At 54.1% G+C, this 25,817-nt stretch overlaps 2 long non-coding RNA genes across 3 annotated transcripts in view; one reads left to right on the top strand and one right to left on the bottom strand.

Moving 5' to 3' along the window:
* Positions 1 to 12,117, top strand: part of LOC125184830 (uncharacterized) — a 45,018-nt gene extending 32,901 nt beyond the window's left edge. The window contains exon 5 of the long non-coding RNA XR_010834807.1: positions 11,925 to 12,117. This is a non-coding gene — a long non-coding RNA (uncharacterized lncRNA). The remainder of the gene's footprint in view (positions 1 to 11,924) is intronic.
* Positions 9,388 to 14,028, bottom strand: LOC125184829 (uncharacterized). 2 transcript variants are annotated; one of them, XR_007169316.2, is made up of 3 exons: positions 13,865 to 14,028; positions 11,267 to 11,446; positions 9,388 to 11,053 (listed from the first exon to the last, which is right to left on the bottom strand). It is a non-coding gene; the product is annotated as an uncharacterized lncRNA (long non-coding RNA). The 2 variants fall into 2 exon arrangements; XR_007169319.2 differs by having other exon boundaries at positions 11,267 to 11,427.
* Between the last annotated feature and the right edge of the window lie 11,789 nt (positions 14,029 to 25,817).

Raw genomic sequence — 25,817 nt, 5'->3', positions numbered from 1 at the left:
GTCTGCTCGCTCCCCACGCGGCTCCACCAGGTGGGCAGGGGGGCAGAGTTGCGGTGAGCCCTGCCCGGGTCCCCCGCAGGCACAGCACCAGGACGGTCTGGCCCTGCCCTGGGAACCACGGCCAGCAAGCCCCTGCCTGGGTTTTCACTTCTGGCAGTGAGGTAAGAAATAATTTTAAGGACCTGCAGCTCATGTCAGATCTATCCCTCCCTTAAATGTATTTGAAATCCAGGAGAATCTATTTCCCTCCTCTTCCCCCCTCTGAGGGAGGATCCGTACCCACCTCTGCACGTTCACGCTGATTTTGTGAATGGCAGCAGAAACGCTGACCCCAGACCGAAAATATTCCCATCTATGCACAGCTTCCCCAGGGAACTGATGCAACCGTTTCTTACTCATTCCACAATTACCTTATTACTCCAGCACGAGCTGGAAAGTCTGTCCTTCCAGGAACGTTGGCCAATCCCATCCGCAGGGAAAGTCCTGAGGGGATTCTCAGTGTCAGGCATTTTCTCTGAATTTGGTAATTCTCTGCTAAATGGGGTTTCTTTCAGGTGCCATTTATGCAAGAACAAAAACATTCATTATGCTGATCACTCAGATGAGAGATAAAATATTACCTAGGAAACCCGGATTTCGCAGTGACATATCATTTGTTCGAGCTCGGTGTTTCAGCGGAGCAGCGGCGCACAAGCAGCACGTGGGGGGACGGCAGCACCTCTGCACCCAATTCTTTCTGCCCTTCCCAAGTAAGAGACACTTCCACACTGGGTGCCAGATCACAAAGCAAACAATTGGAAATGCCTCCAGCTTTGGCTGATTTTTGCTTTATTTGTCAGGCCAGCCCCTGTGGCTGGGTGGAGGGCGGCTCAGGGGACGGGGCTCTGTCGCTGCCCGAGAACATCCGAGGACACAGCGGGAGAGGAGAGGGGTTGCTCAAGGGGCTTGGGGCGGGGTGGTGGGACCAAATCCAGCACAAGTAAATCAGGGCTGGGTGTCAGGGAAAACGAATCCTTCCAGTGATCCTTGCTGAGCTGAAATTGTTTCTGACCCGAGCTGGATGCAGACCGTGCACAGGCTGCAAAAGGGGGCGGTTTTGCAGGAGCACCTGGTTAGAGCGGGGAGACGCCGTGCCCGTGCTGCCTGCTGCTCCCCCCAGGCACGGGGTGGTGGAGCCCAGCAGCCCCCAGATGGGCCATGATCCTAACATCTTCCAGGCTTTGCTGGTTGGGGTTTGGGGCTCTGGACACCGCAGCTAAGATCCAGCAAGGGAAACTGCAGATCACTGGCTGGCTTCGTGCTAACTCCACGGATCTGCCAGAGGGGGCACGAGATGGCTTTGACTGGGATGAATGGGCAGATGGACACGGAAGGGGACTTTCCTTTCTTTTGCTGCTCTGAACTGACTTTTGAAGCCCTTTGCCCTGCTCAGATGATTGCAACAGAGCAGCCCGTGGGATGGCCAAGCTTTCCCGTATCAGCCTTGGCCGAGCACAGGGAGACTTCTCCAGCTTTCCCTGGGCCTGCCCCCTGCCCCTCGTTTTTCGAGGAAAAAGAGGTGGGTGAAAGGAGAAATGATTAAAAATACTAATAAAAAAAGACAGCCAAATGAGGTGGGGGGAACATACAAGCCAGTCACTTGTTAGGAGAAGTCCTGAATAAATGGGACGCCGTCCAGCACACTCCAACCAGAACCGTGACCTAATTTCCCGTCCCAGCGACGTGCCGGCCCCCCCTGCCTGCCCAGCACAGGCACACGGCCGTGGGGTGCCCCACGAGCAGGGGTGGTGAGGGACGGGGGGAGCACAGCCCCGTGCCGCAGGGCAGCACAGCGTCACAGCAGAAATAGAAGCTGGAGCTGTGCCGAGGGCCTGCAAGGAGAACAGGGGGGAAGAAGCGGCCGGGAGCTGCAGGTGAACGGTTTCTGCTGTTGGGGTGCAGAGGGGGAACAAGAAGGCGGTGATCTCCCCCTCCCTCAGGCGGCTCCTTCTCAGCTTCTGAATCCTGGGGCTGAGGGACCTGTCCCGGCCCCGCCACCGACCGGCCAGAGTGGCTCTGGCAAAGGGCTCTGCGCGGAGACGGCCTGCCGAGGAGCTGTGATTTATTTTTCTTAAGAACAAAAAGTGCAAATAATAATTGTATTGCATTGTGCAAATAGCAGAACAAACAAAATCCTCGGCTTGATAGGAGTACGGCTTGTTGTAACCGGGAAAAAAAAATGATCAAAAACATGTCACACAGGAAAAAGGGTTTCCATTCACAAAGAAATCATTATGGTTAATTTAATTCATTGTAGCATTTAATATAGAAAAGCTTTTCTACAGAGACTGGGAAAAAAGCCAACATTTATATATAAATGGGTTTTATTTTAAAAGCTAATGCAGTGGGCAGGATGCTTCAGGGTTATTTTCTCTCCCTCTTTCTTTCAGTGCATATGCAAAGCTGGTATTGTATCCAAAAAACAAGGAATTTGCTGCTATCTAAAGTTTACAAATTGCTTTTTTTCAAAAGCACAATTTCATATTCCTTAGAAATGTAAATGACGGGGTTTTTATCTCCTCGCTTTCCTTTCTTTCTGTTTTTTTTTTTTTTTTTTTTAAGTTACTTATATTAGTATCCAAGGCACTGATTTGCAGAATGGGCTTTAAATATCCTCCCACTGTAATCAGCACAGACATCGGCTGCCATTCATGTGCATGCGTGACAGCCCCGGCTCTTAAAACGAGAAGCATTTTCCGAAATGGCTGGGACGCAGTTAACCTGAGCGCGCTCCTGCCGCGCCGGAGAAGGGCATTCGCCATCAGAGAGTTATAACAAGAATCAGCTGTATTTGTGCAGGGGACAGATGGTTAGTGAACAACCAGTCTGATCAAATACCTTCAGCCATAAAATTACAGGGGAAGGAAACATATGGTATTACCCACTTGTGCCTTACTGTGGGCCGGACGGGCAGCTGCCTCCAGCTCTGTGCTCAGGCATGTGCCGCGGCTCCCGCGTGAGCCCTGCCTTCGGTCCGCACGCAGAAAACGGGGGCAGTGCTGGGAGCCGGGCTCGGGTTTGGCTCCATCCATCTATCGCACGCCAGCGGAGCTCCTCCGCTGCCCTGCGCCGTCCCCGGGACACAGCCCCGGTGGCTGCGGAGCTGCAGGCCCAGCGTGGTTTAATGCCGTCTGATTCCCTCCTCCTGGCTCATCCCCGGGTGCAGACCTGTCCTCCCTGGGCTGTGCTAGCACCCCCGTTACAAGGCTTTTTCCAGTGTCTAACCTGACTTTCCCTTGCTGTCACCCAAGTCCATTATTTACAGGTCCATGACGGATAGGACAATCTACTCCCTCTCTTCTTCAGACTCATTTTATGTATTTAAAGACCGTTGTCTCAGACCTCCCCAGACTAAACAGACCCAAATCCTTCAGCACCAATTGTGTGTGACTCCTGCTGCTTCCTCCTTGACATTTTCTGCATCCTCCTCACCCCAGCAGCAACTGGCACAGGTGGACACAGCCTTACATGTCCTGCATCCCCTGCCAGGCCAGGATCCCGTTTGGACCAATATTTGCCTCCCCTTCCTCTAATATATTGTCTTAGGGAAAGTCAAACTGCCCACAAATATCAACAAATGCAGCCACTTCCCATCTGTGAAGCAGGGAGAATTATCCCGCTGAGGAAGGAGCTCAGCAGAAAACCAAGCAGGAGCAAGGTGAAACAACTTGACCAAGGTCACCCAGAAGTGGGGAGTGCCAGCCAGCGCGCTCCTAAAAAACCGCGCTTTAATATATACCTCTAATCATCCCTGTGCAGGAATAGCTATTTCCTTTGTAAAATGCCAACTGCTATTAAATCTCTCCCTGGACTTCTTAGCCCTGAAATTGCATACGTTACCCTCTGCTGGTGCTTGGGGCTTTGTTCTGGTTGTATCAGCTGGCAAGACAATTCTCCTCATTTGGCAGCATTTGCATAAAACCAGCGCTGATTGCTGATGAGCCTGGTCTCCGCTGCGACTCCGACTCGAGCACCTGTTCTTCAGGCCCGGGCTTGTTTCTGCTGCAATCAAAGGGAGCTTGGCCATTAACTTCAAAGCAGGCAGGATAGGGCCCTCTATCAAAGCAAACAAAATGCAAACTTTGGAAAGCATGCTGGAACCACTACATTTTTTACCCAGATCCCTGATTTATTACCCCCAAAGTCTGCAATTGCTCAGGACCAGAGTTCCTGTTCAGACCCATACTTCTCTATGCCAGTAGCTTTGGCTTTTTCAGGAAGAAAGCTTTCTCACTGGATTATGCAAATACTCCGTGCATTGTCATTCTCTGTTTGCATTAAGTTCACCTACCCTCTGGTTTGATTAATATACCCTCTCCCCCTGTGCTTGCTCTAATATGTTTGTTTTAGGGATGGGCAAATGAGCTGGGAATAAGAAAAATGAAATTGAACCTTCACCCAAAACTTGAAGTGGGTGGTTTGGAAAAAAAAAAAAAAAAAAAAAAAAGCACAACAGAATGAATAAGTCTTTGAACCACACAAATAGTTCCCTTGTTGGTGCAGGAGAGACAGTCTGGGCCCCAAAATGATGAAATACCGTGTCCGTCGCTGTTTCCAGAAGCACTCCAGCGGGCTCACCACAGATCCCGAGCCCACAGCAGACAGGGCTCTGGGACCATGGAGCTGGGGCTCCGGGACCACGGCCCCTGGCAAATGCAGCCCGGCCCCGGGGAGAGGCCGCAGGAGGCTGCTGCGTGTCCTGGGGGTGCTCAGTGCCCAGCGCCGCTGGATGTGCGTGCCCCAGCGCCTGGCCGCTCGCCAGATCGCCGGTCACATCTCCCGCTTGAAATCGCTCTGTGATTTGTTTGGAAGAACCTGTCAGAGGCTGGCAGGTTTCCCACAGCTGATGAAAGGAGCTAAGGATGTCTGAGAGCCTCACAAGGTGATACAGCCATTAAGGCATCATGACAGACTCAGCACAGAGGCACTAAAAACACGGCGAGATTGGCAGCTCCAGTGTCTGAAACTAAACAAGGACTGCAAAATAAACCGAAGGGTGTGCGACGGGGTGTGTGAGCATGCACGTGTGTGTGCGTGTGCACGCTCGGGAAGTCAGCATCCTTCTCTTCTCACTTCCCTTGACAGCTCTAGACTTAAAGTAAGATGTAAGCAAACAGAGAGGGTGCAAGCTGTCGTTGGGAGCCCCGCTCATGAATTATAAAGGGCCATTCACGGGTGCGCTTTTCTTCTCTTTAAAATGCGTTTTGCACCGCTGAAAGGCAGGCTGGCAGCGGGGCGGGTGGGAGCCCTGCTTACCCTCGGCACAGGTTGGGCACACACAGGGGGCTGTGGATGCCCTCCTGCAGCGGTGCCCGGCTCAGCTCCACTGGGCGCGAGGTGCTGGGGACACGGGGCACAGGGAGCAGCCTGCCCGGCCCTGCAGCAGGCAGCAAAGAGACGGCAGGAGGCCTGGGGAAATATGGTGCTGCTCAGCACCAGCATCCCCAACGAGGCTGCTATGGCAGTGGCTTGGCAATGAAGTTGTTCTTACTTGTTTAAGGAGGTAAATCAGTTCATTTGCTTCGCATTCCGGCTTGCCAGCCCTGAGAGAGCGCACTTGGTATTTCAGCTTTTATCTGTATTTTCACAGCCTAAATGCTTCCTAGGGGTGGAAAGAGAGAAGTGGAGCTATCTGGCCATCTTTCATCTCCCGGGGAGCGACACGTCTCAGAAAAACTCCAGGGATGCCGAGCACCGATATCACCTTTCTGTGCCCACACCGGGGCTGCGGCAGCCAGCTGTGCGCAGAGCCGTGGGGCTCCACGCTGGGCTGGGGGGCCAGGCAGGGCCTCCTGCCGCCCTGTCCCACGGGAATGGGCACACAGGGCATTGAGAGCTTGGGCAGGCCCAGCCCTGCAGTGCCCTTGGTCCTCGGAGCACCTCGTGCGGCGCAGTCCTTGCCGAGGTGACACCCCGCGGCGGTGCGCTGCCGGCGGGCTGTGAACGCACCCGGCCCCCCGCCCGCCTGAGGGGGCTCCCTTTTAATCTCACTGAGTGCTCCCTCACTGGTGAGTTAGATGAAAAGTGAAGTGAAACCCGACTGACGTCCTCAGCCTCATTTATCTTTCATGCTCACACCGCGCTCGCTTTCACGCTTGCTCCCTTCCACTTTTAACCCTCATGCACCCACACGCGGCCCTGGTCCTCCGCTCCCCTGCACTGCCAGAAGTGCTGCCAGGCTGGGGATTCACCCGCGGGTTTAGAGCTCCTGAAGAGCTGCTGGGGGAAGAAATCCTGCCTCCACCAAACAAACCAACCTGCTACTCTCACCAGGCTTTTGCTGCTCAACTAAGATATGAAAGCAGATCCTACTTGTTGGGGTTGGGGTTGGAATAAAGCGTGATCCTCGCCTTGTGCGGGGTACTGCTGGTAGCACCGGGTCCTGGGTTCAGAGCATCTCACATGAGAGCAGCACCACGCACCCAGGCCCCTGTTCTGACCAAATGGTTTGAGACGTTTGCTGAGCCTCCTGCCGAGCAGTTGCTTTGTGTAGGTGAAGCCAGCCAGGAAATGCAGGGCAAACCCATGAGAGTGATGCAGAGGAGATGAGCTCCCAGGCAGGACAGGGAAGGAAGGGGTCCCCATCCCCATCCCCATCCCCATCCCCATCCCCATCCCCATCCCCATCCCCGTCCCCGTCCCCGTCCCCGTCCCCGTCCCCGTCCCCATCCCCATCCCCATCCCCATCCCCATCCTTCTCCCACCGCCCCAGCTGGCCCCACTACCTCCAGCCCATCCTGGGGCTGCCAACAACTGGGGGATCGCAGGGCTGAAGTACCACTCTGTGCAAAGAGGAAGCATTATCTAAACTTGCCTGCCCCCCGCCCCCAGCCATAATTAATAAACTCAAAGGAAATTAAACCACAAGTAGAAAAAAATCCAAACAGCAACCCAACCCAACCCAACCCAACCCAAAGTGCTTCACGTGAGGCTTGGGGGGAGCAGGCACCGGGAGCCTGGAGAGACCATCAGAGGTAATTGCAGTCACAGGGCGAGAGGCTAAAACAGCATGAAATGAATCAGTTTAACAGATATTAAATTTGCAAGCCCCGGGCGACAGGACTCCATTCAGTTTATTTGCATTAATCAGGTCAGGGGAGTAACCTTGGTTTTTTCTTGCAGGAGATATCATCAGCCTTTATTTGTTTCTCATGTGAAAGTATCACAACGGATAAACACAGCCTGGGCGAGGGCTCTGAAGTCCGAGCCACCGGGCAGCCCAGCCCAGCTCCTGCCTGAGCAGCCCCGGCTCGCAGGGAGGACGGCCACAGAGGGCTTCTCGGCGCCAGCTGCAGACCTGGCCCTGGACTTGGCCACGCTCCTGCTCTTCCCAGATCCTCTAATTCATGCTTTCCCCTGGCAGAAAGTTTTCCAGGGGCAGGCAGGGGGCTTGGACCTGCCCCCCCGACACAAATGTTCGTCTAGAAGTGCACAAGTCTGTGTTATGCGTAAGTGTGCACGTGTGCGTGTGCTGCCTGGGCACGCAAGGGAATTATATTTGATAGCATCTGAGACCTTTCAGTCTTTCTCAGGAATATGCGAGGGGTAAATTTAGCTCCGTGTGTGTATAGGTGTGTCAGAGACAGCAGCGTGCCGTGGGTGAGCCTCCGTGCCTGCACCCCCAGCTTCACACGCTGATACGAAGGTGACATCTGCCCTGAGGGGTGTATTTGAAGAAGTAAGAATATCATTCTCTGAGTGATACGGGTTTGAGAGTCATAAAGAGGAACTGAGGGGCCTGGCATGCAGATCCTCCAGCGAGGATCACACTGCTTGTCAGGCTGACGTGCTGCTAGCCACTGCTGCTCCCTCCTCAATGTCAAAAAACAAATAGTTGTCTCTCTCCAAGAAAAAGGAAAAAAAATCATCAAAAAATCCAAAATATTCATTCTTAGAGACGCAACAAAGAAGGCTCCAAGCACTGAAGCTAGTTTGCCATTGCTGTGTGCTGTAAGATCAGGCGCTGCCTCCTCCAGTTTGACCATGAGCTTCCCTGGTTGCAGTGACATGGATCCGTCTGGCGACCTGAACTTTCCTGTAATGCCTGGCGGTGTTTCACAACACAGCACGCAGCTGTGCTCCTGGTCACGGACTGCCACTGCTACCCTGCAAAGGCACATGCGAGCACCCAGCCCAAGGTACCTGAGCATGCAGAGCCCTGTGCTCGCTGACTTGCCGGTGACACGGCGTGGTGCATCCGGAGGTCCTCAGCAGTGCCCAGGGCGCAGACTCGGCACTTGGGTGAGAAATGCCTTCGGGGAGCTGAGCAAGGTGCCCGCGGACACAGATGATGGACGAGTAGGGTTTGGAGTTGAACGGAAAACCTCCTGCAAGAGCTCGTGTCCTTCAGGGCATGGGAAGAACCCTCCTGACCTTACGAGCTGTGTACGAAAATCCCCGTCTGGTCAACCACAAGACGTTTTCCACACGCCTCCGACAGGGCAGGAGGGGGAAGCCGCGGGAAGGATTGCAGGGGTGTCAGCAGCGCCCACAGGACCCGGCCGGAGCGGGGCTGGCCAGGCAGTGTGGCCGGTCCCAGGGGCAGGATGGAGCCCCTGCAGTAAATGCCCAGGGGATCGGTGATTCAGCCTGGGGACTGTCTCAGAAAGGAATTTGCATGAAGCTCTTGCAGATGGATCACTCCTGCAAAGTCTTATTTAAATCCAAACAAGCAAAACAGCCCTCCCTACTCAGGGCTGGCAGCGCTTATTTATCACCTACGAAATGCATACATTTGGGACGTATGTGTATGCATGTCTCTGCGTGGGGGCGGGGGGAGGAAAAGCATCTTCTGAAAGAGAAGCTGGTCTCTGCAGAACGGGAGCGCTTGGCATGGGCCACACAAGTGGACAAAGCCTGTAGCTTTGGTGGTGCCACTTCCAGAACCAGCACTTAAAGTGGTTCATAAAATGGGGAGATGACATGGCTAGTGTATATATGGGGAAACTGAAATGCACAAACGAGAAAGCTGTCCTCAAAACATACCATGAGTCATGCTAAATGGAAGCAGAAAAAAACAGTTTTGACTCCTAGTCCCCTTCCCTAGGCACTGAACTCCACTTTTAGTCTGGGTTCCCATGAAAAGAGGGCTTAGGCAATCACGCTGTCTGCCTTGATATCATCTATGGCCTCCCACCCTGTTCCTTTCCCCAGCAATTTGGGAAGCTATTGGCCAATCCCAAAAAAATGATGACAGAACTCAGGACTGCAGGAAATCAGTCTTTGTCAGCTCCAGTGGACTTAAATATTTCCTGTCAGTGTCGGGTGTGCCATTTCAAACGGGGGAAGCCAAAACTTCACCTTGGTAGCAGGGCTGGTGCGTACCAGTGTCACAGACATTGTGATCTTTTTCTTTCTTTCTTTCTTTCTTTCTTTCTTTCTTTCTTTCTTTCTTTCTTTCTTTCTTTCTTTCTTTCTTTCTTTCTTTCTTTCTTTCTTTCTTTCTTTCTTTCTTTCTTTCTTTCTCTTTTTCTTTCTTTCTTTCTTTCTTTCTTTCTTTCTTTCTTTCTTTCTTTCTTTCTTTCTTTCTTTCTTAACATAAATTACAGAAACTGCCTTTATGCAGTTATCAAGGTCTCCGATGCTCTGTAGAGCTGACATGTTTGACTCAGTGGGCTTCACATTGTGAGGAGAACCTGATCTCATCGACATCTTCCAGAGGAGAGCACAGCCCACGAGAAGGTGAAGGCAAACAGAGTCTGTGCCATCCTCCCTCCTGCCGCTCAGCCCTCTGACCGTGCAGGAGCCTTTCCCAACGTGACGTCTTGCTTCTCGACGCCCTTCCCCAGCTGCCGCAGGGCTGCAGCCTCCCCTTGCCTCGACCTCTCCTCCCCGCAGCTCGGGGAGCATCCTGACCCTGGGAGCCTTGGTCCGGCGCTCAGCCGATGCCAGGCCGCCTGCCCCCCGCTGCCGCGGCAGCTGCTCCTCAGCCGTGCCTCCGGAGTGCCACAGAGGGCGTTTTGGTTTCCTGCCCGCGCTCCTCACACCAGCACGCTCCTAGCAATGAGCAGGGAGAAAGAGGACGAGCGCGGCCACCCCGGGACTAAATATCAAAGAAAAAAAGTGGTTTGAATCTCTTCCATAGCAGTGAAGTTGAGAAAGCGGTCAGACAAGCAAGCTCAGACCGAGATGCTGACTTCTCCAGGTCTGAGGGTTGCTCTAAGTCAGAGCCAGGGCTGCGTGCGGGCAGCGAGCTCCGTGCTGCCCAGCACAGCCCCGCGGGCAGCGCGGGCCACGCGGCGCCTCCTGCTCCCAGCACAGGCGACCTGGCAAATTCCTGCAGCTGCTGCGGCTCGGGCAGGGCTGCGCTCCCCTTCCCAGCCACTAAATAAATAACGCAGAGGGGCCTGCCGGGTAGGGGCTGGCTGCTCCGCTCCGGCCGGCAGCCTGCTGCCTGCTGCCGAGACGAAAGCCATCTTCCAGCCGGTGATTTAACATTCCAAGGGAGCAGATTAATGCCTGCAAACTTCTCAGTGGAAGCATTCAAACGCTAATTGGTAGTTGCAAGTAATTAAAGTAATTTACTCAGATTATAAAGAAATTTCTTAACAGTGATTAAGCAACTCTGGGACGTGTGTAGTTGTTTGTAATCACTCCCCCAGGGGGATTAAAGCTCTTGGCTGCATGTAATATGTCTTGTAACACCCTATGGGTCCTGTTGGCTCATGATAGCAACGAACAGCTTGTTGGAAGAGATATAAATCAGGTCTGCACGCACACAAAGTACATCGCGCGGGGAACAGCTCTCTCTTTCATGGCCCGGGCCGGGGGAGCACCAGCCGGCGGGGAGGCAGACATCCCATCAGCTGCGGTTTGCTCCGCAGACGGGGCCCGTGTCATCCAGTCATCAGCACCAGCACGGGGAGAGGCAGAACCGAGGGCAGGGCGGCGGGCAGAAAGGGCTGCTGGCACGGAGACAGGCTCGCAGGAGAGCTGTGGTCACTTCTGCTCGCTGGTTTCCATCGGCCGACCCATAAAACAGGAATAAATCCACTAAAGCTGTTGGTTAAGTGCTCTGAAAGCAGCAGAGGAAACGTGCCAGATAGCTGTTAAGTTGATATCTAGCAGATTGTGCTTAGCCAGGACTAATCAGTAGATTATCATTCGGCTCATTTTGTGTCCCTGCTATCCTGGCCAAGCCCTTCCCGACTTTGCTCAGCCTTGGTTTGGGCCCACGAAGCCCATTCCTGCTCTGAGGCACCGAGAGCAGGGAGGCTGCTTTACTCACCTGGGACAGCAGGACTTTTGCTGCCCACATCCCGGTTCCTGGTAGCACGTTACGCAGTGACGTCTTTCCCTTCCAGCCCAGAAATGTGCATGCAGGATTAGCCAGGCTCAGCAGGGTGACTTCATGGAGAAATATCCCGGGTCTGAAGTGCTTCCCGCTGGCTGGAAGACACATGTTACACTAGGAGAGAATATCTGGAGTTATATATCACACATCCCACCACCCTGCCCTAGTGCCTCCAGGGTGCTAGGCGGCCACTGTGGCACCTGGCCGTCAGCTGGAGGTGTCCCTGAAGGAGCAGAGGGCTCCCAGCACACCGTGATCCAGGTCTGTGACCCCCAGGAATCAGTTAATTCCAAGGAAAGCCTTCTGAATTACAACCCTATGCCCTCACGAGCCAATGGCTGGATTCTAACTCTTCTTCAGTCTATTTTTAGAGGGGTTTGTGTGTGTGTGTCTATGCTGGGAATAGAGAATGGCGGGTATTGCATGAAATCTGACTGCAGAAGGATGCAGGTTTATCTGTGCAAACAAATGTGGAGTGAACTGGGAGCACAAGTCCTGCAGTTACTTTGGCACTTCACTTGGGTGTTTGCTTTCTGCAAATTTTGGCCAAACAAAACCAATTGTTTTTTTTTTTTTTTTTTTCTCTCTGAAGGCAACACAGAAAGGACAGAGCATATTCACGTTTTGTTTGTTTGCTGTTTGAAATGCATGCCTGGGAGGAAGGCATTGTTCTGCCAGCTCTGTGAAGGACAGAAATACACCACAACCTTCAGCAGCGCCGAGGGGCGAACCCTCAGTGTTAGCATTCAGGGGCTGCATCGTGGACGCCGTTACATTGTGCGGCATGGGACATGCTTTCCAGACTCAAATATAAATAGTTTTTTTTTTTTTTCTGTGTTCTGTTTACTGTGCGTCGAAATCAGATTTTCCCTAATGGTCCTTTATAAATAGTTTCCACCCACCCTCTGCTTGAAAGCTTCTCTGACTCACATTGGAAATTAGGTTCTTCCCCTCCTCGCTATTGAGAACAATTATAGCTCTTTGTTCAATGGGAATTAAGAAGCATGAGGGCTGAATCCATCCACAGGAAAATTGTCACTCTCTTTTGTTTTCTGCCTGCAATAATTATCCTGCCAACCGCTCGCTCTGACATCCTTAAACCCTCCGTGCCTCCACCGAGCATCCGCTGCGTCCCAGCTCCAGCCCGCCGGCGCGCTTTGTGCTGATTCACTTTATTGGCTCCCTCGTTAGCCACATCCTCGTTACCTTGCCTTGGCGTTTCCCACCGAGCTGCGCCTTCCATCAGGAGGGAGGCAGCCCCGCAAAGTCTGGGCCGGCGGGGGCAGGAGGGGGACAGGAGGAGCAGCTGGTCCTCTGGCACAGCCCCAGGGGTTTGATTATTTCTCAGAAAAGATTTCACCCTGTTGCTGCTGAAAGAGGACAAGGCGCAGAGAAACCACAACTTCAAAACATCCCTCCCGGGCCCAAAAGGGGGCTGCTGTCCCTGCGGGAATGCCTGGAAGCTCTGGGGGAGGGGGTCCCACCCTGGCTGGCTCTTATCCGCACTCAGCCGGATTTTATTTTTGGTGCATTCCCTGGAAATCCAGCGGTCTCTGGGCTTGGAGGGGGGTGGCTCGGAGCTGCCACCTCCGCTGCCACCGGCGGTGTCAGGCCAGTGACCGTGGGCACCTCCAGGAGATCCCTCCTCAGGGCCAAGGGCACGATGCTGTGGGGTGACAGAGAGAAAACTGGGACACAAGAAGCGATGAAGAAGGCCAGGAGAGCTGCCTGGTGAATAAACACTTTTCTCTTTCTGCAAGTCTGCTCCAGTGTGAAAACCCCTGTTTAAAGAACACGACTAAATCCTACCCGATTTTTTTTAAAGGATCCAGAATGACTAACCATTGACCCCTCCAGCCACACACTCATTTTTCATTAAACTGTTCCTTGGATCTTATAAGCAGAGAGAGAGAGAACAAGCAGGCGAGTGAGCGAAAACAACCAACAGTGCCCTGGGGCTATAATAACCGAGGTAGGAACATTTTAAATTATACCTTGGGTCAAAATGATTTTAGATTGATCAGAAACCGAAATTACCCCTGAGTTCCAGTTGATTGTCTGTGTCTTGAGTTCATCTGGAGGCTGCGTTTCTCCAGCAGCCCCCATTATCATTATTATGAGGAGTGTGTATACATTGACCCTGTTATTTTAAGCAGCAGAGGAGAAAAGAAACAGCCTTTGAACCTTAAAAACCCACCAGTTGAAGGCAGCACACCGGCTGGAGAAGTGTGCATTTGTCATTTCTGCCCTCCAGCCAGGAGCAGGTCCCCGCAGACCCACTGGGAGGTGCCGAGCCCCCCGGCAGGCTCGGGAGCCCCCTGCCCCTGCCCCTGCCCCTGCCCCTGCCTGCGCTGCCCTTACCCGGGGGCTGCGCGCAGAAATGCTCAGCAGAGGTGGCAGGCACGGCACGGCGCCCGAGGTTGGAGAGCAGCAATGCACGAAACAAGGACAGTATTGGTTTTTCATTACCAGGACAGTGCTAACAAGACAAGACTATTTAGTTGTGAGCTGGAAAACAGAGGAGGCCATTACCTGCTGAAGCTTTCGGTGGCTCTGCTGCGTGTCCCCTGCGGGTCCTCGCGCCTCGGGGTAGCCTGCGACACCCCAGCCAGGGCTGCAGCCCCGGCACACCAAGGCACACACTTCCCCCAGGGGTTTAAGCATTGGAGTGTGTGTGTATGTGCATATATTTGTTACATTTCATAACCTATTGTGAAATACTGCAACTCACTAAGTGCTGCCACAACTTTCCATAAATATCTAATTTTTTTACTCGTGCTTAGCCCTGCTGCAGGGGCCCTCCTGCTCCCATGCACATGCTCTGTCTCTCGGTGGGGGCTGCACCCGCTGCCCCGAGCTCACAGACATGCAGCAGCTCAGGCTGAGTGTGCGAGAGGGCTGGCAGGAGGGTGCTACAGGGTCCTGTATGAAAACCGCTTATTTTTAGTTTTCTGGTATATAAAAACTAAATATTATCATCTTGTCTCATGCATAAAAACTAAATATTGTCTCATTGGTGTTGTCTTGACAATGAATGATCTATATTTTTTTATTTTATTTATTTTTTTGAATTATTGACCATTGAACAGCCACTGCATGCTGCCACTGCTAGGACAGCACAAGAAAACAATAAAAAAATATGAATAATGTCTGTAAAGGCTGGGGCAGCGGGAGCAGGGCCAGGCAGCGGTGCCCGCACTGCAGGCTGCCTGCAGCGGGGAGCTGCCTGCACTGGGCGATAGGACGCCGGGACAGACAGGCGTGCAAATGCTGGGAGACAGCGCCGGGGAGGAGCACAGTAAGCAATGCAGAGGAGGGGAACAGGGCTTCACCTGCCCCAAAGCCTCTGCCTCGGCTGTTTTTAAAGCCCTCTGGGTGGCAGGTGGACGTGTCTGACAAGGTGGTAGCCACCGGCCGGCCAGGCAGAGCGTGGTGCTCGGGTTGAACCTCACCCAGGAGGAATTCCAGCATCACACCCACATCAGGATGTTCCCCTCGCAGCGTGCCGATGCACCCTGAGCAAACGGCTGGAGACGGCTCTGCGCCGGCTGTCCCTGTGCACGCTACACTAAGTGCCAAGAGCTTGCATCGCTCCCTCTCCCTGCCTCCCACTTTTCATTCTTTAATTCCTTTCTCTTGCGTTCAGCTTGACTGCTGGAACAGCACCAAGAGGTGTGAGGTGCACGTGGTCCTTCAGGCGATGCAGTTAGCATTGCTGCAGAGGCGGCACGCTGCCCGTCAACGCTGAGAGCCACAGAGCTGCTCGGCTGCAGGGCACGGGCTGCCTGGGCATCCACCCCCTCTGCTCCTCAAAAGCCCGTTTTTGAGAGACTTTTCCTAACAGCAGTGAGTAGTGCTGCTGTACTTTGTTCAGCTATTACGGGAAGTGCACCGCAGGGTCCGCTTAATGAGCGCGGTGCTGAGAACTTCAGCCTAGGAGCTTGTCTGGGAGCACGCAGCCCTTGAGCACCTACTGAACGAGCAAGGGAGCTGCAGAGCCCTGCCCACCCCACCTGCCTCCCACTCCTGGCTCATTCTTCATCTGTTCCCCTCCCTTCGCGGTGTTTAGTTGTTGTTGCTCTTTCCCTCATGTTGGAGCCCTGTCGTGCTCCCTCCCTCTCCTGTCTCTCCTCCTCCCTGCAAGGGAGCGGCGATGCTCACGGATGTGGAGACGTTTGCTCATTCAGCACGTGTCGCTTGGCGAGGTACATAATGAAGTTGCTGAGCTCTCGGTGCCTCCCAGGGCTGTGACATGTTCAATACCATCACAAATTACTGCTTGGGTAATGCATGATTAATCCAGCACAAAGTACCTGCCAGGCGGCGGGCGCCGCGCAGCGCGCTGCCAGCAGTTAGCGTGCTCCGGTAACGAGGGGACGGTCCCGACCCCGCAGCACCAGGGTTGTGACCAGCTGTGGGGACGGGGCCTCCGCTGTCCCTAGGGAGAGGAACGTGGGACAGGGAGGCCGCAGGGCTCACGGGCCATCCTGATTTCTGTTTTCTTGCCTTATAGCAGGGTACTAGTGAGTGCAGGGCTTTCCTGGGGCACATTTCCAGCATGGTTTTTTTCTGGGTTGGCGGGACTGTGAGAACCATTGCACAGAAACATACCGGGCGAAAGTGATCCCCCCCTGAGTGACGGGCCACGCTGAGCCTGCTGCCTACGTGTGAGCAAAACCTCCGAGCCGACAGCTTTCAGCTTTTGGTCTGCTCCATTCCACTGGTTATTTCTGATGGCTCTTTTGGGCTGGGGCCACGCTGGTGCTACACAAAGACCGTCACTGCTGGACCTCAGGGCTCGGTCCAGGTGCCCTGCAGACACCGGCTGATGGTGGTCACTAAAGACTCTTCCTTTCACAGATGCCAGTGTGGGCAGTCAAGGGTTACTTAACTGTGGCCATGTTTTGAGGAAAATGTTGAAGATATTTCCCATCCTTAAGTGGGATGAAAAAGTGGAAATCTTAACCAACCACCAAGTTTGTACCTAATAGTTCCCAAACTGTTTCTTGGACCTGAAACAACTGTTTCTTCAATTTCTCAAAACAAACCATCTCAATAGGTCTTCAGACCATTCAGGAATGGCAGCCTTCCACTTCTGTTTTGTCACAATACTCTGTTCTTTTTTTTTTCTAGCATTTTTCGTGTTGAGTCTTTATGTTTTTCTCTTTGTGAAAAATCTGCAAATAAAAAAAATATTTCCAGACAGTTGTTGCTTTGATCAATTTTCTCCAGAAATCAAACAATTCAATCAGCTTCCTGGAGAAAGGTGACTGTGAGCAACTGATGCCTTTCCCCTTTCCCTCCCAGCTGGAGGCACAGCCCCTGGCCACGCACACCGGTGCTGCTGGATGCGAGCGCCCGTGGCACAGCCCCAGGGCTCGGGGCATGCAGCAAAAGTCCCCAGAGGGCACGAGCAGCCCTGCTCAGCCCGGCACAGCAATGCTCTGTGTGGGCATGCAGCACCCGTCTGTGCTGAGCCGCCCAAACCATGCCGTGCTGGAGCTGGCCTCTGATGGAGTTCAGCAGCCTTCGGTCTTTACTGACCTGATTCGGATTTAAGAAATGACCTCGAGGTGAAAGCTTCTGTATCCTGTTACCAGGCCGAACCATCGAGGTCCTGGACATTTATTTGTGTTGAGACGGAAATAAAACATCCCATGGACCTGCAGCCCACAAAGGGAAAGGAAAAAGTTTCTAGAAAAAGCAAACAAATTGTAGGTATGCTTGTGCTACATGAGTTTTAACTAAAGCCTCTCCTCTCCACAGAGCAACAGCAAACGCAGTGGGAAATAAAAACAAAATTACCACTGCAAAGCCTATAATTGCATTTCAAAACCTACAGCCATTAATTCCCACAAGCGCCGGGATCAGAACTGCAAATAAAAGCAGCCGCCGATGTGTTCTGCATTCGGGGAGATGCTCCTCGAGTCGAACGGAAATGCTTTCTGTGCCTGTAGGATTTTTTTATTTTTTTTTTCACATGCGCCTTTTACCCCAAATAAAGTAATTACTTTCACAAAGCTGCCTGCGATCCCACATCGTTAGCAGAACACCAGGGTGGGTTCGCCAGGGGCTGCAGCTGGGGGCAGAGCCGCCAGGACCCCGCACTCCCGGCCACGGTTCCCACGCAGCCGCCGTGGCACCACGGGCACGTAGCGCGGTGGCTCCCACGGGGCTGTGGTGGGGCACGGACCCGGCTGGGGCTTCCTGCCACTGTCCTGTGTGTGCTGGCAAACCTTGTTTCAAAGCTTGTTGTTTTTAAACCTGCTTGGGCCTGGGCAGCTTAGCAGGGAGCTTTTTTATATTTTTCTTTCTTTTTCTCATGAATGTGGCAGCAGTTTCTTGGGAGCAGTCCGGGACTGAGCACAAATGCTCCCTGTCAGAGCCGTGGAGTCTGCCTCTCCAACAGATGAACAAAGCTGGAAACGTTCCTGCATCCCCACGCACATGGTGCTGCTCTGTGCTTTTAAGATGTGCGGCTTGCTCTGCCGCGGCCCTGCCCATATCCCATAGAGAAATGCCGTGCAGGGGCAGGGAGAGCACCTCCTCCTCCTCTGCACCAGGACCTGGTGTGAGCAGCCGGCATGGCACCAGGAGGGGACAGGACCCCGTGGGGACATCGCGTCCGTCCCCCTGCCCTGCTGGTGTGGAGCTGCCGCGAGCCAGGCTCAGCCCCACGGCACAGGGTACAGAGTTCAGCCCTAATGAACACAAAATGCAAATGGGGTTTTATGGTCATTATCTCCACTTCCAAATAACCTGTGTTTTAACTCAGCTTTAATTAAAAAGGGGAAAAATATACCCAGGTAAACAATTTCCAAGCAGAGGATGGGCCAGAGCAACAGAGAATTCCTTTGACCTAACAGGCCCAACTTTCTGAAACTTTTAATTAAAAACACCCAAAATTTTGCCACGGTAGATTGCCCAGAGACCTAGGCCTTTGAAGAGAAGTAATTATTGCTACTTGGCCCCGTGCAGGGCGCTCTCTGTGAAGAAGCGCCACAAATGAAAACGGCCTCTGTCTGCAGCCCAAGCCCCTGTGCAGTGAGGTACGTGAGAGCTCAGCCAGGACAGGGTCATCTCCATCGGCCACGAGGCGAGGCTGCCTTGCCCAGAGAGCCGGCAAGGGTCAGTCTGGCTCCTCGGCCACCTCCTGAAGCTGGGGGGTGCTGATGTGACCCCCTCCGTCTGGTCTCCCTGTCTGCACTTCCAAGACTGCAGCAGAGACGGGCTGCTCCTCCCGGTCACAGCGGGGGCCTTAGCTCTTGTGGGCTGCCAAGCACAGCCACGCAGTGTTCCCTCGTCAGGAGGGTTTGTGTCCAGCAATGTGCCGAACTCACCTCCTAACCTGAAAGAAACAGCTCCAATCTCATTGCCCAAATTGTGCGTTTTCTGCCTCAACTGCTGGCTTCAGTCCCAGGTGGAGGGACAGCAGCAAGGAGCTGCTGGCTGCGAGCTGGCCAGAGTTCAATGCCACAGGATTTGGAGGACCTCTATCCCCTTTCTACCTTGGCAGGACCCCTTTCTACCTTTTGCAGGAGCAAAATGGGAACTGAGGTCCCTTGGACTGGACACTTTGGGGTGCACGGGGCCAGATTTCTGTGGTTGGGATCTGCGGGGGTCATTCAGTGCCCAGAGCTGCGGCCAGGCTCCCCAAAGTGCTCAGCAGCTCCTCATCGAGTGGCTGAGCCAGCTTCCTTACTACAAATAAACAAATAATACGATCGATGTTATGTATCCTAACGAGCCTGGAGCTGCCACCGCTCGGATAACGCTCCGGCATGGCCGGCGGGCTCCCCGCAGCGACGGATGCGTCCCGGGACTTGCTGCGGGGCATTTCCCCGCTCCCTGGGCATCGTCCTCGTGTGCTGCCGCATCCCCCAGCAGCGAGGGGCTGCGGGTGGGCTCCGTGCTGCTGCGGGGGTGCTAAGGAGCTCGGCACTGAGGGCACTCGGAGAGGAGAATATTTCACAGTTTATAGCAGGAGTTTTGTTGTGGCTTCAAAGAGAGTACATTGCTCTCCGAGTAACGGACAAGAATTCAATAGAGTTTCCCCTGAGCGCAGGCAGATTCCTGCTGCCATTGGGTAGGAATTTAGAAAGAGAAAACATTTTGAAGAAATCAGAACAAGGAGGCAGAAAAACATAAGTGGCTGCACAATAAAATTAAAATTAGAAAAAAAAGAAAAGGAATATGTGTTAGATATGGAGCTGCTCTAGGAATGAAAGAGCTGTGACAGGCATGTGTTGATGCCACCAGGCATAACAGAAAAAGAAAGAAAAATCGGGATAGTGGTTTTTTTTAGCATTTACTCCAAAAAACACTTGCTGAACACAGAGCAATCTCTTTGATATGAAGGTTAATTGAAAGAAATGGTACAGACCCCTTGGAACTCTGTCTTAAATAGCTCCGAAGAAGAAAAGTTTGGGGCGAATAAAGGAAGGCAAAGGAAGCACAGTAGGAGCAGAAAAACAGAAGACGCAAGAAAGACTTGGGAGGATGAACGGGAGCAGCACACCCCTCTCGCCTTGTGCGTTCCCTCCTGCACAGGCGTTGGGCATCGGCCCCATGGCACCGGCCCTGCTCCTGCCCCACGGGAGCTGCTCATCCCCTCGCGGGGTGCCGCGGAGCTGGCGCCATGCCTGGCTGTGCCGTGTCCTGCTGTGCTCAAACAGCACGTGAGGCAAGCCCAGGAAGGCATCCCAGAACTGCTGGATGCAAAATATTACAGGCTTTTTCCCCAAATAGCAATGTGATGCTGAAAGTAAAGCAAAAAGGATGGAAAGTTAAAGTCAGAGTCTGAACGTCCTCCCCAGGCCACAGCTTGAGCCATCGCTTGGGTCATGAACCTCCACTCGAGGACATTTTTAGAAGCCTGCAGATCCTATTTAATATTCTTCCCCCAGGCCTCTTTGTTCCTCCAGGCTTTGCCCAGAATGAGAAATGAAAGCACTGAGCTGGGAAGCCAGGAACAATTCTTGGGGTCTGCAACTCCAGCAAAATCACGATGGGGCGCACACGTCACGGGAGAACTTCTGTGCCATGGTTTTGGAGTGATTTCAAGATCAAAAAGGGTTCAAGATAGCCATCTGAACTGCTGGAAGCTTCTCTGAAAATGTTTGTCTCATCTCTAGTCAGCACTTCCTCAAAGCCAGGCTGTTTCTAAAGCCCCTGCTGCAGCGGTGTCTGCTTGTAGGACACGGGCAAGCTCCAGCTCCCCGCACTGCGAGACCTCGCGGTGCTCCTCTTGGCAGCACCACCCCACTAGTTTGGGCAGGCCAGCCCCAAAGTGGCCCCCATGGAGGGGCCATGGGGGGGCCACGGCACTGCCACTACCGTGCCTGCCCCTCTGCATGGTCAGGGGCTGCCGGGGCTTCCCGAGCCTGTGCTCCATCGCCACTCTCGGAGCTACGCTGCAACTGGCCGCCAAAGTCCCGTGGTGTTGTCTGTGCTCCTCGGCTAGCTGAACGTGGAAAGCACTCACGATGCAAATTTTCCCTTCAAAAGTCTCTTTCCTGCAAACCCTCAATGAATCAGCTGTTGAAGTCTCCCACTGAGAGCACTCTTGCCAGTAGAAGTTGATAGTGCTAATGTTTGTGGAGCGGGAACACAAAAGGGGGAAGAAGCAGCTAAAGCAAACTAATCTGAACAGTCAAATATTTGCGGAAAAATACTTATATTATCTGCCCCAATCTGTCCCTGATGTTTCACCCCACGCCCAGCACAGATTGATAGCCACAAGCCCAGCCTCCTTCCTTTCATGAATGAAGATGCAGCTGTGTTTTCTTTGTGCATACTCCCTTATTGAAGTCTTTGAAAAATATTCTGCATAGAAACAATTCTGTCGACACATCACTTTTCCACGTTTTCCTCTCCCCCCTCATTCTTTACCACCAAGGAGATTTGCATGAAAATGCTCGCAATATTTCTGAAGCTCTCACCTGGCGTCTGGGTTTCTTCTGCTGCCTCCCTGTGAGGTCATTCCCTCTGCGCGATGATGCAGTTGGTGTCGGGGGCACGCTTCTGATGTCAGAGGGCTGTGGCCACGGAGCAGGGCAGGCTGCTGGCTCACCCATGGACCCGCAGCTCCTTCCCTTCCTGGCCACCTCCAGGCATCCCGCTCCTGCTGCCCACCAGGGGCTTTCCCCCCCTGCCCACCCCAGGGAGCTGCAGGAGCCATAACGGGGGCACAAACTGCAGCAGGAGCATCGGCACCACCCGCAGCACCGATCCTGCCAGGCTTCCTGCGGGAACCCCGGCACGGAGGAGCAGAGGGAGATCAGGCCCTGCGCGAGGAGGGAAGGAGAGGGGAAGGACTGCCTGGGCAAACGCCTACCTCGCCTCTCCAGGACCCAAACCGTTCTAGGACTGAACAAGAAGTACAGAAATGTCTACGAAATTGCCCGGTGCAAAGAGACCATCTGAGCTACAAAGCAGCTCCGTGTCTTCCAGTACCCACAGGCTGGTTCCTGCCTTGGTTTCTGGTGCAGAGCTCTCGTGCCCGGCCCGCTCTGCTCCTTGCTGCGCAGCAGCGCTGTAACAAGCTGCTTTTTGGAGTGAGCCCCCATGGCGAGTACCGGGCAGGCTGTCCGATATTGCATCTCACCTTGAACTTGCTGCTCAGGAGGAGGAAAAACACAAAGCACAAAACAGAGCAGACTCTCCCCCTGCCTGGCATTCCCCTAGCAGAGGTAACGGGAGATCACAGGCTAACGCAGGCGGGGGCAGGACGGGGAGCCCCCTGCCAAACAGCAGGAGCAAACGCTTTGTGTTCTGTGCGGCGGGCACAGAGCCCAGGTGCTCTCCCAGATCAATATGATTTAAAGGATGTAATTTTTTTAAATCTGCCATTGCTGTCACGGCCACAACCTTTCCTTCCTTTATTTTCCGGATGGCATTTTTTTCCCCGTCTTATCTTCTTTCATCAAAATCTTGTTTCCTCCTGCTGGAATCACTGCATTCCTGATCTATATGCAGATCAAACCCTGGGAACAGATGCTATTGTCAACTTTTATTAGTTTATTCCATTAAGAAAGGAAGATATCTGTGCAGTCACTGGTATAAACCAAGACTCCCTGCTACCACCGAATGCCTCATCCCCTGGAAGCGAGAGCCAGCGAACGAAGTCCCCCCGAACCCGAGCAGTGCCACAAATCAGGGGCCGTGTCCTGGCAGCAGACAGCACCAGGGCGCCGAGGGAACACGGAGCGATTCCCCAGCACTCCCCAGCAGCCCTGCAGTGCCCCGCACTGAAGGCAAATTGCTTCTGAGTTCGGCAGCGAACCTCATGAGGAGAATTTCATTCCCCAGGATAAGCAAATGATGAGACCACTTTAGCTATTTGTATTACTTTATGTATTTGTATTCTACTTAAAATGCCACGCTCCCTCCCGCTCGCTGAACACCATCCTTCCAATTACGTGGAGGTTTCTTCCATGGCCTCACGCTTTGCTCCTTCGCTGTTTATGCATTTATTATTTACACACAGGCCTCCAGCTGCAACTCGCATGCTGGAAAAAAAACATTCTGTGCTGTGTTTGGTGAAAGATAAGAGAGGCAGGAGAGCTGCCAGCTCTGCACGGGGGGAAGGAGGAAAAACACCCACAGCCTTATGTCTCCGCTCTTGTTGGGAACTTGAACTCGGCTCCCAGGGGCCGATGGAAAACGCTGCTAATCAGCTGAGCGTTTCAGAGCCTTGCTGGAGCAAGGTATGTAACTTAACCTGAGCTCAGTTGGGCTATGCTCGGCTCCAGACACCCCCGGCACGGCGCGGGCTGTGCGGTGCAGAGCGCGCCGGCCGCCGGTGCCCCCTCCTCACCGCCAACTCCTTCCAGCCCCGCTGCTCCCGGCCGCCCTTCAGCTTGCATTACGTCTCCCCGCCGCTCCTTTGTCTCGCTTTACGAGCTCTGACAAGCTGTGGCGTTTGAAAGGAGCCCCCGCCTAAGTGGGGGCTCTGGAAAAATGCACATGTGGGGTGCAGAGCGGGGGCAGCCTCGCCTCGCCCCCGCCGCAGAGATCGCTCCCTCCTGGAAGTCATTTCTCTGTTGCTTGGCACCGGGAGAGCCGCGGGGCTGGGCCGACATCAGGGACAAATGGCTCTGTTTTGGGCCATGCTTTAAAGTGCCCCAGGCCTGGAGTCCCTGTCCCCTCCCTTGGGCCTCAGGACACAGCGGGCACGAGGGACAGATCCCCCCGGCCCTGTGCTGCAACCCGGAGAGCCCAGGAGATGTTTACAAGTGCCAAAGGAGCAGTTTGCTTTGCTCTGAAAGCCACCAGAGATATTTCACAGGTTTGGGCCGGGCCAAGCCAAGCTGGGTCGGTTCCTACTTGGTGCAAGTCCCCAGCCCTAAGAAATGGGAAGGGAAATGGGGGAGAAATAACCCTGCAGTCGGACACGAGGTGGGAAGTGGGAGCGGCGTCAGCGCCAGGAGAGCACTGCAGGCAGCAGGGCTCCAGCAGCAATACCTGAGCCCTGGGAAAGGAGAAAAATCGAGGGAAAGACAGCGCAGAAGGAGAAACGTAAGAGAAACCAGGCTAAGCTGCGCTTTTAGGGAGCAAGCTTTGGTTTACATTTTGTTATGTTTTCCTGGCAGACGTCCCAGAGCGCTGTGCATTTTCGGTGCGAGTGCTCCTGGGGAGGGGGAGCAGGAGCCGGTGGCAGCGCGTTGCTGCTGGGGGAGCAGAGGCGAAGCGCAGCCCCCTCCGGACCACTGCCACGCAGCTCCTTAACAGGGCCGGGGGTTTTGGAGCTGCCTGGCCAGAGCCGTGCCGCGGCTGCTGCTTAACCTGAGGGCCACAAAGAGAGGTGAAGCAGGGCTCTCCCTCACACGAGATTCCCTGCACAACCCTTGTCTCTCCATCAGCACGTGGAGCCCTGTGCGGGGAAGATCCTGGGGGCAGATGGGTGCAGGGCCCCCTTTAGAGGCTCCACGCTCTCGGGACATTGCTGATTGCTTTCTTGCTCGGCCCCTTTTGCTAATCCCTGCCCTGTCCCTGGGCTCCCAGGGCGGGAGGAGCAGAACCTCCTCTGGGTATAGAAAAAAGCAACAGGAGAAACTGAGGAAAAGGCACGGAGGGGCACGTTTGGCCAGGTCACGGCAGCTCGGTGCAAAGACATGGGACGTTGTGATTGCAGAAAGCGGCGATGCCCTCGGCTGGCGTGCAGGGAGCCCCCTCTGCCCTGCCCCGTGGCCAGCCTCCTGCCCGCAGCTGGGCTCGCTGCTGGGCCTTGTTCAGCTCCTGCCTCTGTCCGCTGCTGCTGCCGTGAGCACACTGCACGAGAGCTCCTGAAGGTGAAGCTCTCACCCCCTCGGGTGGATGGAATCACTTAATTCTATTACCCAGTCACTTCCACGCTTGCTGGCTTGCGTCTGAACCAAAGCAGGTTCAGCAAGGGAGCACCAGAAGCAACTTCTTGTCGGTGCAATTTAAACTGACACCTTCGTTCCCAGCACTCCGCACTCGTGCATTCCGGTTTGATCCTCGTGCTGCGTCTCCCCAGATCCCGTCTCGCAGCGGTTGGTAGGAGTGATTAAATGCTTCCTCAGCTCCAGCGGCACGCTACAAAAATAGGGAGAAACAAAGAGCACACAGCCATCACCGTGAGAGGTTGCATGTGGCTGTCTTTGCGAGCAGCTGAAGTCTGCAGGCCCGGTGATGAGAGACGTTTGGGAAACCCGGTGGTGGCTGGGGAGGGGGTGCTGTGCTGTGTCCCCTCCAACCCAGCCGCCCCAGCAGCAGCACGGTGCCTGCTGCCCCGTCCCGCGTCTCGTGGGGTCACCCCCTGCATGTGCAGTCGCTGTGCATGCGTAACCTGTAATCCGGGGAGGTTACACGAATTCTAGCTCTAAACAGAGCCTTCATTCCAGCGCGGCCTGAAGATTTCCCCTGCACCCACAGCCTTTGGTTTCCCCTTGCTTCCTCCTTCCTTCCCCCCCATTAGAGCCCGAGCTGCTTTGTGCAGGCTGGGGCTGGCAGAGCCGCCGTGTCCTGGAGCAGGGACGAGGAGTGAGAGCGCACAGGGGAACCTGCGCGGGGCTGGGAACGGCGCGCTTGGCTCGTGGTCTCGGCTGTGATATGAGCTGGCTTCCCTTTATTGATTGCAGTAATGCAGGGGATTTGGAATGAGCTGGATTGGGTAATGGGCTATAATTTGGTCCAGGTTTTCCGAATACATTGTTGAATATCCAAAAGAGAAAAAAGGAACAAAAAAGCCAAGGCAATTTCTGGGAGGAGGCAAAGGCTGGAGCTGAGTATCTGCATGCTGTCGGAGGCTCCTTTTCTCACGGGGCAGTGCCTTGCATCATCCACCAGCTCAGCAAATTGCAGCTTAATCCTTTGTGGTGGCTTTGGGAAGGGGTGAGGTTGGGAAGGGAGAGGGGTGGGAATAGGAAGCCATGTGAGCTTTCTGCACCCATCATCAGCCAGCTGGCATGCCAAACTGCTGGGTGTTGCTGAGCCATCCTGGCTTTTCTGCAGCGGTGTT

The sequence above is a fragment of the Anser cygnoides genome, chromosome 13, assembly GCF_040182565.1.
Source record: "Anser cygnoides isolate HZ-2024a breed goose chromosome 13, Taihu_goose_T2T_genome, whole genome shotgun sequence".
Classification (NCBI taxonomy): Eukaryota; Metazoa; Chordata; class Aves; order Anseriformes; family Anatidae; genus Anser; species Anser cygnoides.
Note: the sequence above shows the minus strand (reverse complement) of the source record. Positions and strands in the feature narration are given on the sequence as shown.